This window comes from Bubalus kerabau, chromosome 15 (genome assembly GCF_029407905.1).
Source record: "Bubalus kerabau isolate K-KA32 ecotype Philippines breed swamp buffalo chromosome 15, PCC_UOA_SB_1v2, whole genome shotgun sequence".
In the NCBI taxonomy this organism is placed as follows: Eukaryota; Metazoa; Chordata; class Mammalia; order Artiodactyla; family Bovidae; genus Bubalus; species Bubalus kerabau.
Window position 1 is genome coordinate 5,739,774 of NC_073638.1, and position 12,733 is coordinate 5,752,506.

Consider the following 12,733-nt stretch of genomic DNA (forward strand, 5'->3'; position numbering starts at 1 on the left):
CAAGAGAACTTCAACTGTGTTCCCATGAAAAGCAATTTGTATTTGTCTTCCCTTGGCAGGTATTTCTCTCTCTCCCTTGTGTCCAGGCCCTCAGGAAAAAAAAAAAAAAAAAGTGATGAGTGGTCAAGAGTTTTTTTAACTCAAGCAGCAAAGACTGAGATTTCTGGTTCAGTCTTAATGTAAAAGTTAACTAGTAAATGAACTATTTTAATTGACTTGAAAGTAAGTGCTTACAAATTAAATCTAAATATACAGAAAATTGGCCAAGATAAATTTTATGATCTCAGAAATATTCAGTACTGAATTGATATCTGCTATTGAAAGTGGCTTAAGCTTGTTGGCTTGATTACTATAGACATGTCCTTAGAGTTATCAATGGTAACTATAATATTTCTGTTGTCTTTTCTCAGGGCTCCTTTTCCACAAACCTTCTATAATATCCTTTTTTAAATATTTAGATGTTTGTCCTATGTTCTCTCTTTCTATCTTTATCTCAGCTTCTTTAGGACAAAATTACTTTCTTTCCCCTTAACAAAATGCATTTCTATTCCTTATACCTTTGTCAACTACAAGTTGACACTTGCCAAGAGCATTTGCCAGCGACTAAACAACAGCATGTATGGATGTGAGAGTTGGACTGTGAAGAAAGCTGAGCATGGAAGAATTGATGCTTTTGAACTGTGGTGTTGGAGAAGACTCTTGAGAGTCCCTTGGACTGCCAGGAGATCCAACCAGTCCATTCTGAAGGAGATCAGCCCTGGGATTTCTTTGGAAGGAATGATGCTAAAGCTGAAACTCCAGTACTTTGGCCACCTCATGTGAAGAGTTGACTCATTGGAAAAGACCCTGATGCTGGGAGGGATTGGGGGCAGGAGGAGAAAGGCACGACAGAGGATGAGATGGCTGGATGGCATCACTGACTCGATGGACATGAGTTTGTAAACCCCGGGAGCTGGTAATGGACAAGGAGGCCTGGCGTGCTGCGATTCATGGGGTCACGAAGAGTCGGACACGACTGAGCAACTGAACTGACTGACTGACTGAAACAACAGCAACAACAAGGGCATTGCCATCTGCCTGTGCTTCTGCAGCTGCTTACCTTTGACACTCCCTGAAGGCAACTCAGAGTGGAGACTGAGTGTGCTCCAGGGAAACTGGTGGAACAGGTCTTTAGATAGATATTTTCAGGAACTGATTTCATGATCCACATCCTTTCGTCTTCCTCCTATACCTAGAAATGCACTAATCCTTTCATGATGACCTCAGCTGCAGAAAACCTTTGTAAAACGAGTACTCGATTGCCTTGAATTCCCCCTTCACCAGAGTTTCATGTGTTGGCCTTCCCCCACTGCCTCTTTGGAGCAGTCTTTCAGAGCTACATGAGGTGTCTCCTGGGCTACAGTCCACATGAGCTCATGCTCAGTCATTTCAGGTGCGCCCCCGTCTTTGCCATCCTATGAACTGTAGCCCACCAGGCTCCTCTTTCCATGGGATTTTCCAGGCAAGAATACTGGAGTGGGTTGCCATGACCTCCTCCAGGGGATCTTCCCAACCTAGGGATGGGACCTGTATCCCCTGAATTACAGGCGGATTGTTTTCCACTGAGTCCCCATTTTGCGCCTAATAACTCAACAGCTCTCACATTGTGCATCTTTTTAATCAACATTTTTAAAAAATTTCCTTGTATATGAAATGTTTTCCTCATTAATTTTAGTAGTTTTAATTACATTAATTAGAATTCTTAACCCTTATAAACCTTAATTTTCAGTGAAAGCCAAGACAATTGTAAACTGTTTGCTCTACTAGTATTTTTATTAGCAAATTTAGGATTATATTTCATAATTTCTAGGAACATATAGTTCCTCAGCACCTATTTTCTTCAATGTGGTTTAAAACATGTTTACTATAAGACCCAAACATCTTCAGATTTTCTGTAATAAGACAAAAATAGATAAACTTTGACTGTTTAGCAATTAATGTTCGGTATTTTATCTTATTTGCAAATGATCTAGCCATTTAATGAATTCCCATCATTTAACTTACTTTACTTTACTCAGCAAAACTCTAAAGTCCTATTCCATTGAGGTCTACGTAAATCACTTGTCCCCAATAAGTATGTTTAGATCACTCATGAAAATTTCATGAGCTATTAGACAAAGCCAGTCACCATCCCAAGCTATTTATCTTGCTGACAAATTTTGTAACAGAGATAATATGAGCTTATTTAATTTTAGGTAAAATAAAAGCTTGAAATTTAATGTTTATAAATTTAAAGACCTGCTTATTTTAATTAAACCAAGTGTTTATTTATTAGAGATTAATCCTAGATCATGTGAGCTTGCAAATTTGGGTGATTAATTTATATTTTTGAGAATTTTATTTTATCTTGGTTGTTCTAGCCAGTTAAAGTTTTTTTAAAAAATTAATTTTGGCAGTGCCATTCAGAGGCATAAAATTACCATATCTATAACAGATGCACACATTCAGACAGAAACAGACTTTTAGCTCTTACTTAAAAACTTTCCCATGGATCAGGTGCAGTACAAAAGTTTCTAGTTTGTGAGTAATAATTGGAATAAATTAAGTTTACTCACTCAGATTGCTAAAGTCTTATTATTTGTAGAGAGTACCTTTAAGGTTTGTATTTCTCCTTGACAAACAATCTTAAGGAAGTTTTGATTTAGAATTTGGACAAGAGAACATTTTCAGCATTTGTATTTTAAAAGCCCCCTTTCCTCTTTATTAGTGTTTTCTTTTTTCTTTTGGGAGAGATGTTGAGGTTCTGTTGATCAAACTAACCAGGCTCAGTCTCAGGCAGTGTGGGCTGTGTTTACATTTCTGATTTTGTAGAGCCCTGCAAGGTAAGACGGTTGCTTGTATTCAACATTAGCTTCTGGCTTCCACCTCACACTGTGGGCTCAAGCAACACTGATAGTTTCCTTTACTGCTGCTGCTAAGTCGCTTCAGTCGTGTCTGACTCTGTGTGACCCCAGAGAGGGCAGCCCACCAGGCTCCCCCGTCCCTGGGATTCTCCAGGCAAGAACACTGGAGTGGGTTGCCATTTCCTTCTCCAATGCATGACAGTGAAAAATGAAAGTGAAGTCGCCCAGTCATGTCCGACTCTTAGCGACCCCATGGACTGCAGCCTACCAGGCTCCTCCATCCATGGGATTTTCCAGGCAAGAGTACTGGAGTGGGGTGCCATTGCCTTCTCCTAGTTTCTTTTAGCATGTTCAATTAATACTGCCCAAGAGGAAGATTACATGCCCTGCTTTACAATATCAGGCCGGGGAAAGTTCCCCGGTGAGACACAGTATCCATCCCCACCATACAATCAGGCAAAAGTGATGTAAGCACTTTCTATAATGCCCATTCAAATTCACCAAGTTTCCTACAGTCACCATCAATTCAATCAACTCTTTTATGTTTAACCATAGCCTCTACTAGGGCCCTATCAGCAAATCCCAGTCTTGCAGTTCTGAGTAGAAGTGCTCCCAGCTAGACATAATATCCATTCTCACAAGACCATCAGGCAATTCTGACTTACCTCTTCACATAAAATCTGCTCATGCATTTCGGCCTTTATAATTTTATCAACCTTGCACGTATACTTTTTCTTAATTGTAGTTTAAGTCCGAGTTCCACCAATGGATTTTGGTACCACAACTTACAAGGTTCCCACATCAAGGAGTTCTTAAAACCTCTCCACCATCTAAGTCACCAGGGAAGCACCTATGTAAAAAGCCTTTGGCCCCAGTGAAAAGGTCAAGTCAAGGGACCCAGGACGTTTTGTCAATCTTTCAGTTCAATTCAGTTCAGGCTTTCAGTCATGTCCAACTCTTTGCAACCCCATGGACTGTAGCACACCAGGGCTTCCTGTCCATCACCAGCTCCTGGAGCTTGCTCAAACTCATGTCCATCAACTCAGTGATGTCATCCAGCCATCTCATCCTCTGTTGTCCCCTTCTCCTTCTGCCTTCAATCTTGCCCAGCATCAGGACTCTTTTCCAACGAGTTAGTTTTTTGCATCAGGTGGCCAAAGTATTGGAGTTTCAGCTTCAACATCAGTCCTTCCAATGAATATTCAGGACTGACTTACTTTAGGATGGACTGGTTGGATCTCCTTGCAGTCCAAGGGACTTTCAAGAGTCTTCTCCAACACCACAGTTCAAAAGCATCAATTCTTCAGCACTCAGCCTTCTTTATGGTCCAGCTCTGACATCCATACATGACTACTGGAAAAACCACAGTTTTGACTGGACAGACCTTTGTTGGCAAAGTAATGTCTCTGCTTTTGAATGTGCTATCTAGGTTGGTCATATCTTTTCTTCCAAGGAGCAAGAATCTTTCAATTTCATGGCTGCAGTCACCATCTGCAGTGATTTTGGAACCCAAGAAAATAAAGTCTCTTACTGTTTCCACTGTTTCTCTATTTGCCATGAAGTGATGGGATCTGATGCCAAGATCTTAGTTTCTTGAATGTTGAGTTTTAAGCCAGCTTTTTCACTCTCCCCTTTCACTTTCATCAAGAGGCTCTTCAGTTCCTCTTCACTTTCTTCCATAAGGGTGGTGTCATCTGCATATGTGAGATTATTGATATTTCTCCTGGCAATCTGGATTCCAGCTTGTGCTTCATCTAGCCTGGCATTTTGCATGATGTACTCTGCATATAAGTTAAATAAGCAGGGTGACAATATACAGTCTTGATGTACTCCTTTCCCAATTTGGAACTCATCTGTTCCATGTCAGTTCTAACTGTTGCCTCTTGACCTGCATACAGATTTCTCAGGAGGCAGGTCAAGTGGTCTAGTATTCCCATGTCTTTCAGAATTTTCCACAGTTTGTTGTGATCCACATAGTCAAAGGCTTTGGCATAGTCAATAAAGCAGAAGCAGATGTTTTTCTGGAACTCTCTTGCTTTTTCAATGATCCAACGAATGTTGGCAATTTGATCTCTGGTTCTCCCTTTTCTAAATCCAGCTTGAACATCTGGAATTTCACAGTTGACATACTGTTGAAGCCTGGTTTGGAGAATTGTAATTGTAATTTCATTGTAATTTTTGACTTTCAGCTTCTAAAATTTCTCCAAATTGGGGTAGAAAAAAGTAAACTTGTTTGGGACCCTTTAATATTTCAGGGACAAATAAGGGATCATTTTGACCTACCTAACCTTGGGGAGTGCTATATTAAAACCTTTATTTATACCCATCAATGTCCATTATATTCATCCCATTTCTTAATAAGCATTTAAAGACTGCCACCCTGCTGGGAAGTGCCCCATGACTCTTTCCTTTCTGATTCTTCTTTTTGTGCCACCTCTTTCACTATTTGCTTTATTTACCTTATTTCTTAATAACCTTTAAAACTTTCCACTTTTTTGGGAAGAATCCCTTGATTTCCCATCAGCTTTGTCCCATTATCTTCTTAATTAACTTAATGCTTTCATTAATACCTGTAAGGCCCATGAGTGGAAGCTAAGACCAAAAATTCAATTAGACTTTTAAGGAATTTCTCAAGATCAGCCATTATATTTTTTTGTATCCACCTTTTTAATTTGATCTTTCCATAGGTACCAATAAGATAGTTGTTTATGATGAGCCTAAAAATTTACCAATTTAGAAGTTTTTCCAATTCAGAGAATCTATCATCTGGTTGTCAAAGAGCAGGATCTTAATATCAGTTTAAACCAATAAGGCTTTTTATGGCTTATCTGAGGCAGGAGATTGGTGGGCTCCAATTTACGCACATAGAGTCAGCCTCCAGTTTACACTTCAAGATAGAAATAAAACAGGAACAGGGTAAACAGTGGACAGACTTTATCTCCTGTGGACACTTTAAGATAATAGTCATGGCAGGGACAAAAAGGGGCTAAACTCTGAGTGAAGGATCGAGAAGTCACACATATGCTCTCCTTGGGGCCAGGGAGACACTGCACACGCACAGAAAGGCTCCTCTGGGATCAAAAGGCAGTGGCTGCTAGACCATGTCCTGCCGTCACTTCCCACCAGACGCCCTTGCGCTGAAATCTGTCTCGACCGAGGGGAGCATGAGCTCTTAGGGAAGGTCCTGAGACAAGTTATCCACAGGGGCAAAGCAGGATGATTGGCCAGAGGGAAGATAAAGACCTGGGAGACTGCCCCCTTATAAGTGATGTGAACTTCCCAAAGGGGCAACTGTCACTGAGTTTGCCCGTGTGTCTTTCTGCATTTACTCTGCTTTTCTAATAAATGCTTTACTTTCCTCTACATTTTTCTTTTCAAGACAGACGAGGATTGGGGGTTTAGACTCTAGCTGCTGGCTCCCCACAGTCTAGTGGTTAGGATTTCTAGTTTTCACCCGGGTGACCAGGGTTTGATTACCAGTCAGGGAACTAACATCTCACTTCTAGCTGCTGCTCACTGCAAGCTATCACTCACTACTGCGTGAGTCCAAAATCATAATCACAAACCTAAGAGGCATCCCATAAGATCCAGAAAGCTTATTCCCCAAAATACTTTAGGAAAGCAAAGACCTTCGCGGCATAGGCAGTAAGGATACCATACTGCCAGTACTAGTTAAGTAACAAGGCTGAGAAGACAAAAGCCCCTTGTGACTGGGACCTGTGTGACAAACTCCCCGGACAGCTGGCATGGTCGAACAAAGAATGCTCAGGTGCCAGTCACACATCCACATTATTACCTGTATTCTTGGCCAATTGCCTGTTCTCGGTTCCATGAGCTTTCCTGGTGACTCAGTGGTAAATAATCTGCCTACAATGCTGGAGTTGCAGGAGACATCAGTCAGAAAGATCCCCCGGAGGAGGGCATAGCAACCCAGTCCAGCATTCTTGCCTGGAGAATTCCATGGACAGAGGAGCCTGACACGCTACAGTCCACGGGGTCAAGTCGACGGGTCACAAAGAGTCGGACATGACTGAGCATGCACACACACCTATAGACTGATTGTCTAGTAATACCACCTCTTTGTCTTCTTTGCAGTCTCAAGGAGAATCCACAATGATAGCTAAAACATAAAATTTAAACACTTTGTGGAAAAGTGAGACAAACCTTTTAGAAAATTATACATGAAAAATAACAGCAATAGCAGCAATATAGCACACCCTCTATGTAGAAAGGACCATGTTAGGTAGCCTGTATGTACCTTGTATTAATCTTAGTGCAGCTGTATCAAATGAAACACATATTCTTGGAGGGCTGCTGTGAAGTGCAGCCCAGTTCTTCAAGGCACCTAGAACCTATAGATTCTCCCATCGCTCCCGGTTTAGGAAAAACCCCTTCTCAAAGCATAGCCACTTTAGTTACTTAGGCTCCAGGAAATATGTCAGAATGTGAATAATTATTCAAGATTGTGAATGTAAGGCAAGAAACAGTTGGCTAGTGACTTGAGTGTTGCTTTAAAGGAAGCAGAGAAATAAAAGGGAAAAACAATTTAGTGATTTAAAAATTCTGTTGCCTCACTCTTGAAAAGAGCTGTGCATATCCTCTCTGATTTGTTCTCATCTTTCTAGCCATTGGTCTGTTTTCTCTGTGAGTTGATCTAACCCACAAATGCATTTGGTCAATCGTTTGTGAGAATGTCACTGCTTTTCACTGACACCAAGTTCAGCAGGCTTACCTTTATAATCTAATGAGTTCTGTGTTCCAAAGAGTGTCTCTGAAATCCAGATCTCTTGGCTTTATGGATATCTTCCAGGAGATGGTACTTATTGTCAACCATCTGGTGAGATGCCAAGTCATATCAGGCAGAACTGGTGTCATGGGTCATTCGTTGACCCAGCTAAGAAGAATATACACCACCAAAGGACATATATTCTCAGTGGGGTGATATCAATCCCAAGTGGGTGGAAATTGGTCACTGGGGACAAAAACATCTTGTTTTTTAATGTATAAAATATAGATATGCATATGGTACATAAACAGATATATATATCTCTGATATTGAAATTTCATGGATACAGTCTAATATGCTTCTTTTTGGATGGCAATAATGAAAGAAATGTTGGGAAACACTGCTCTAGATGTCACCAAAGAAGGAACCAGGCACAGTGCTGAGCAGTTTCATGCAGCATCTGACTTAAACCTCTAATTGCTCACTTACAGATAAGGACACTGAACTACCTTGCCCAAAGCCACACAGTTCATAGATAATACAATAACATAGCTGAAGTCTGAGGCCAAGCCTGTTTCCAAACCCTTGTTCTTTCCATTAAATCCAACTTCAAAATCAAAACAGTGCAGAGCTATCTGTGCTATCATTATCTCTAAAAGCAGAGATGTTACTTTGCCAACAAAGGTCTGTCTAGTCAAGGCTATGGTTTTTCCAGTGGTCATGTCTGGATGTGAGAGTTGGACTATAAAGAAAGCTGAGCACTGAAGAATTGATGCTTTTGAACTGTGGTGTTGGAGAAGACTCTTGAGAGTCCCTTGGACTGCAAAGTCCATCCTAAAGGAAATCAGTCCTGAGTGTTCATTGGAAGGACTGATGCTGAAGCTGAAACTCCAATACTTGGGCCACCTGATGTGAAGAGCTGACTCATTGGAAATGACCCTGATGCCGGGAAAGATTGAAGGCAGGAGGAGAAAGGGACAACAGAGGATGAGATGGTTGGATGGCATCACTAACTCAATGGACGTGAGTTTGGGTGGACTCCTGGAGTTGGTGATGGACAGGGAGGTTCATGTGCTGAGGTTCATGGAGTTGCAGAGTCAGACAGGACTGAGAGTCTGAACTGAACTGAACTGAGGTGATTTTATGTTGGAAAGACAGAAAATAAACTATGTACCATACATACATACGTGTCCATCATCATGTGTCTACCTCAGGATGAACACGTAGGACCTCTGCTTCCTGCTGCACTTTTGTCTTAGATTATAGCTATTTGCTGAGGGAAGGAAAGGGACAGGGAAAGAAACCATTGTCCTCTTTACCTGCCCTATTTCCTGCCTCCACTTCTCTGGGTGCATCCAGGGCAATCGATGTCCCTCCCTACACGTACCATGTTTTCCACCAGTGTTCTGTCCTTTCCCCCTGTGGAGGAATGCCGTGGGCTCAGGGAACCCACTGACACAGTTTGGGGCTGAGAACTAGTTTGAGAGGCAGTGGGTTTTCTAACCAGTTACTCTGACACTCTCTGCCTTATGGACAGTCAAGTAGCAGTTTCATGTGAGGTTGAGTTCCAGTTGATTCTGGAAATTGAGAGAAGACTCTGTGAGTCATCTCTACCGTCAACATGAGCTCTTCACCGCCTTGTTTACGCTTCCTTGCTGGATGTAGATGCACTTGTAATTGAACACTATTATTTAGATTCACTTTCTCTTATATGGAAAAAGTTAGCTGATCTAACCCAACCATGGCACGACAAACAGAGACAGTGGTAAAAGAAGAAGGCAAGGAATAAGCATTTATGGAGGTCTTTTCATGGAAAAGTGGGTGTTTAACAGATTATGTCATTTATTCTTTATAAAATGTCAATACTATTCCCATTTTACATATAAAGAAAATGAAGCAAGGAAAAGTGAACTTGTCTAAGTCCACACAACTGAGTAGGGTGACTCTAAACATTATGCTTTTGAGAGATGTTCTGGGCCAATTCCTGGGAGCCTTGGCAGCAAAGGCAGCTTAGCAACAGGACAACGCCAGGCCCAGGCAGGAAGGAAATGTGCTGAAAGGAGTCTCCAGAGAGCAAAGCAGCGATTCCACTGCCCTCGGTTCACCTGCAACATGTCCGGGACTGTCTGCGGGCTTCTGGCCCCTCCGATGGCAAAGGGGACAACCTGACTTTAACTGAAAAAACTGAGGGCATATAGGGGACTTCCCTGGTGGTCCAGTGGCCAAAACTCTGTGTTCCCAATTCAGGAGGCCCAGATTTGATCTCTGGTCAGGGAACTAGGTCCTACATGTCCCAGTGAAGATCAAAGGTCCTGAGTGCTGCAACTAAGCCACAGCACAGCCAAATATATATATTTAAATTGAGGTATTATTATAGGCTACAGCCCATGGGTCTCAAAGAGTTGGACACGACTGAGCGACTTCACTTCACTTTGTATCATTGTTACAGTGTTGGCAGTAGCAAGTTAACCGTAAGGAGATTTCTTGTATATTTGGGGAGATTTCTTGTATATTTTGGGAGCATTTCTCTGTCTTGGTCCCTTGCTGATGACCATGCTTTGATTTGCCTCTGTATCCTCAGGGATGACAACTAGCTGATGGTGATTGAATCAGAAATGTACCTTGAAATGTCCTGGTATATGTCAAGAAGGAAACAATGTAATAAAGTTCTGGATACTTTTGGAAGCTTTGTGCAGCTCTTAGTGCAAGTCATCCCTTGTGCGGACTTTTGACCTTGGCTACTTTCTGTGTTTTCATGGATATGTGCTTTTTCACATGAAGCATTGCCAATGACTCCGTGATTGTCTCTTCACTCAGTGTGTCCTCTGGAAGCCATGTCTCTGTTGGTTCTCTCAGCTTTCAGCCTCTGCCTCGATCATAATCTTATGTGTGCATGTGTTGTGTCCAACTGTCTGTACCCCATGGTCTGTTTGTCTGTGGAATTTTCCAGCAAGAATACTGGAGTGGGTTGCCATTTCCTTCTCCGGGGGATCTTCTAGACCCAGGGATCAAATTTGAGTCTCTTGCATCTTCTGCATTGGCAGACAGACTCTTTACCACTGTGCCACCTGGGAAGCTCAATATTACTGTAGCTCCTTCTAAATACCACAGAAGATTAGTCAGGGTATGTAGTTGATCTCCCTTTCATTACCAGTCTCTTTTAAATGTCTTACATAAGAGTACAGTAAAACAAGGAAGGCGTCAAATTACTGAGTCTTCTGTATCTGGCATTAAGCTAAAAAACTTCCCCTATAATTTGAAGTAATTCTTACAACAACTCTTGAGATAGATAATATTATTGTTCCAATTTCACAAATGAAGAAGTTAAATCTGAAAGAGACGGAAGTGGTTGCACAAGGTCATAAAATGATGGAGCCAAGATTTTAAAGCAGATCAACTTGACCCCAGACTCTCCGTTAACGACACTGGCAGCAATGTTCTCTGGTTGCCCAAGGGGTCCAGATTACCGGTCTGTGACATTTGATGAGCAAAGATCCAGAGACCGTTAAAATTGGGGTGTGAGTTTCTGTTTTTGGCAACCTTTTAGTGAGAACTAAAGGAACTTTCAGTTCCTTTGTATCTTGGGTAATTTTAACCATGCATCTTACATCCTACATTTCTTGACTTCTCAAAAGTCTTCCAAGAACTGGATTTCTTCTTGCTGTGGATGAGACGAGTTTGTGCTTTCAGAGAGGTTTAGGAGCATATCCTCTTATGTAATGATTGCTCCCATGAAGGAAATGTACTACTCATATCTTTAGACACTGTTCTCCAGCTCGATTCCCTCACACATATTTATTGAGCACCTACTAACTTCCAGGTTGGTTTGGGCACCAGGAGGACAATCATGGACACACTGTCCATGCCCACACTGGGCAATGTTCTGCTGGGAGAAATAAACACTCCCATATTTTCTAATAAATCTCATTTTTCTTGATTTATAGCCTAACGGTCAGGCTCCTGTTATAATTCTCTAGTTAAATTCAATATCAGAAAATATTACCTTACAATTCTTCTGTATTATCTTCCTCTTCATGAATCCTGCAAACTTACAATGAATGATGTCCTTTGAGGCCAAGGGGAAAATAATGAATATTAATGAGTGCCTGTAATATGCATTGTATCTATAAACATCATCTCATTTAATCATCACAAAAGCATAAGGAAGCACAAGTTATCGTCTTCATTTTCAAATGAAATGCCTGAGGGAATTCCCTGGTGGCCCAGAGGTTAGAAATCTTACCTTATACTGCTGGGTGCTGGGTTTGATCCCTAATTGGGGAATTAGGATCCCCCAAGCCACATGGCATGACCAAAAAAAAAAAACAAAAAAAACAAAAAAAAACAGGAAGTCCCAGAGGTTAAATCACAGAGCTTGAGAAAGTCAGAGTTTGAAAGTAGATACCAGGTACAGTGTAGAGGACCCCTTTTGCTTCCCATTTAAGAAGGAAACCATTCACCTGGGGCCATAGCCTCAGGGAGATCCTAGGGAGCAGCCAGCATTTCCTTAGGCCTTGAAGGTGGGTCAGAGCAGTGACTGAATCACGGCACAGAGTTTTGTGCTGTCAACTTAAAAAGTAGTCACAACCTAAAAATTGAGAGTTACGTTTCGTTTGGCGGGAATTTTTAGGTAGATGTTCAAGCCTGGGAGACAGCATCTCAAGTGATCCTGAGAGAACTGGTCCACGGAGGTGAGGGAAGGAGCCAGATTACACAGAAGGTTTGCAACAAAAGGGCAGGTAGTCTGAGCATCAGAAGATCATAGCTAATGAAAGAAAATCAGATATACCAAGCTAAGGAACTTAGTGCTTGTCTGTGTGTGGAAAGATGCAAGAGTCTGGGTTCACTAAAATCATTCCTATCGTAGGCCTATCAGCTATCTGGGTCAGGATCCTGTGTTTTTCACATCCTGCGCCCCTTGGGGCTCCCTGTAGGGAGTGGCTGCAGTCTGCAGGGTCCTGTGTTCTCACATCCTACACCCCTTGGGGCTCACTGTAGGGAGTGGCTGCAGTCTGCAGGGTCCTGTGTTCTCACATCCTGCGCCCCTTGGGGCTCACTGTAGGGAGTGGCTGCAGTCTGATGGCTGCTAGATCACAAATATTCTTCCTCTTCCTGAGTGACCTTA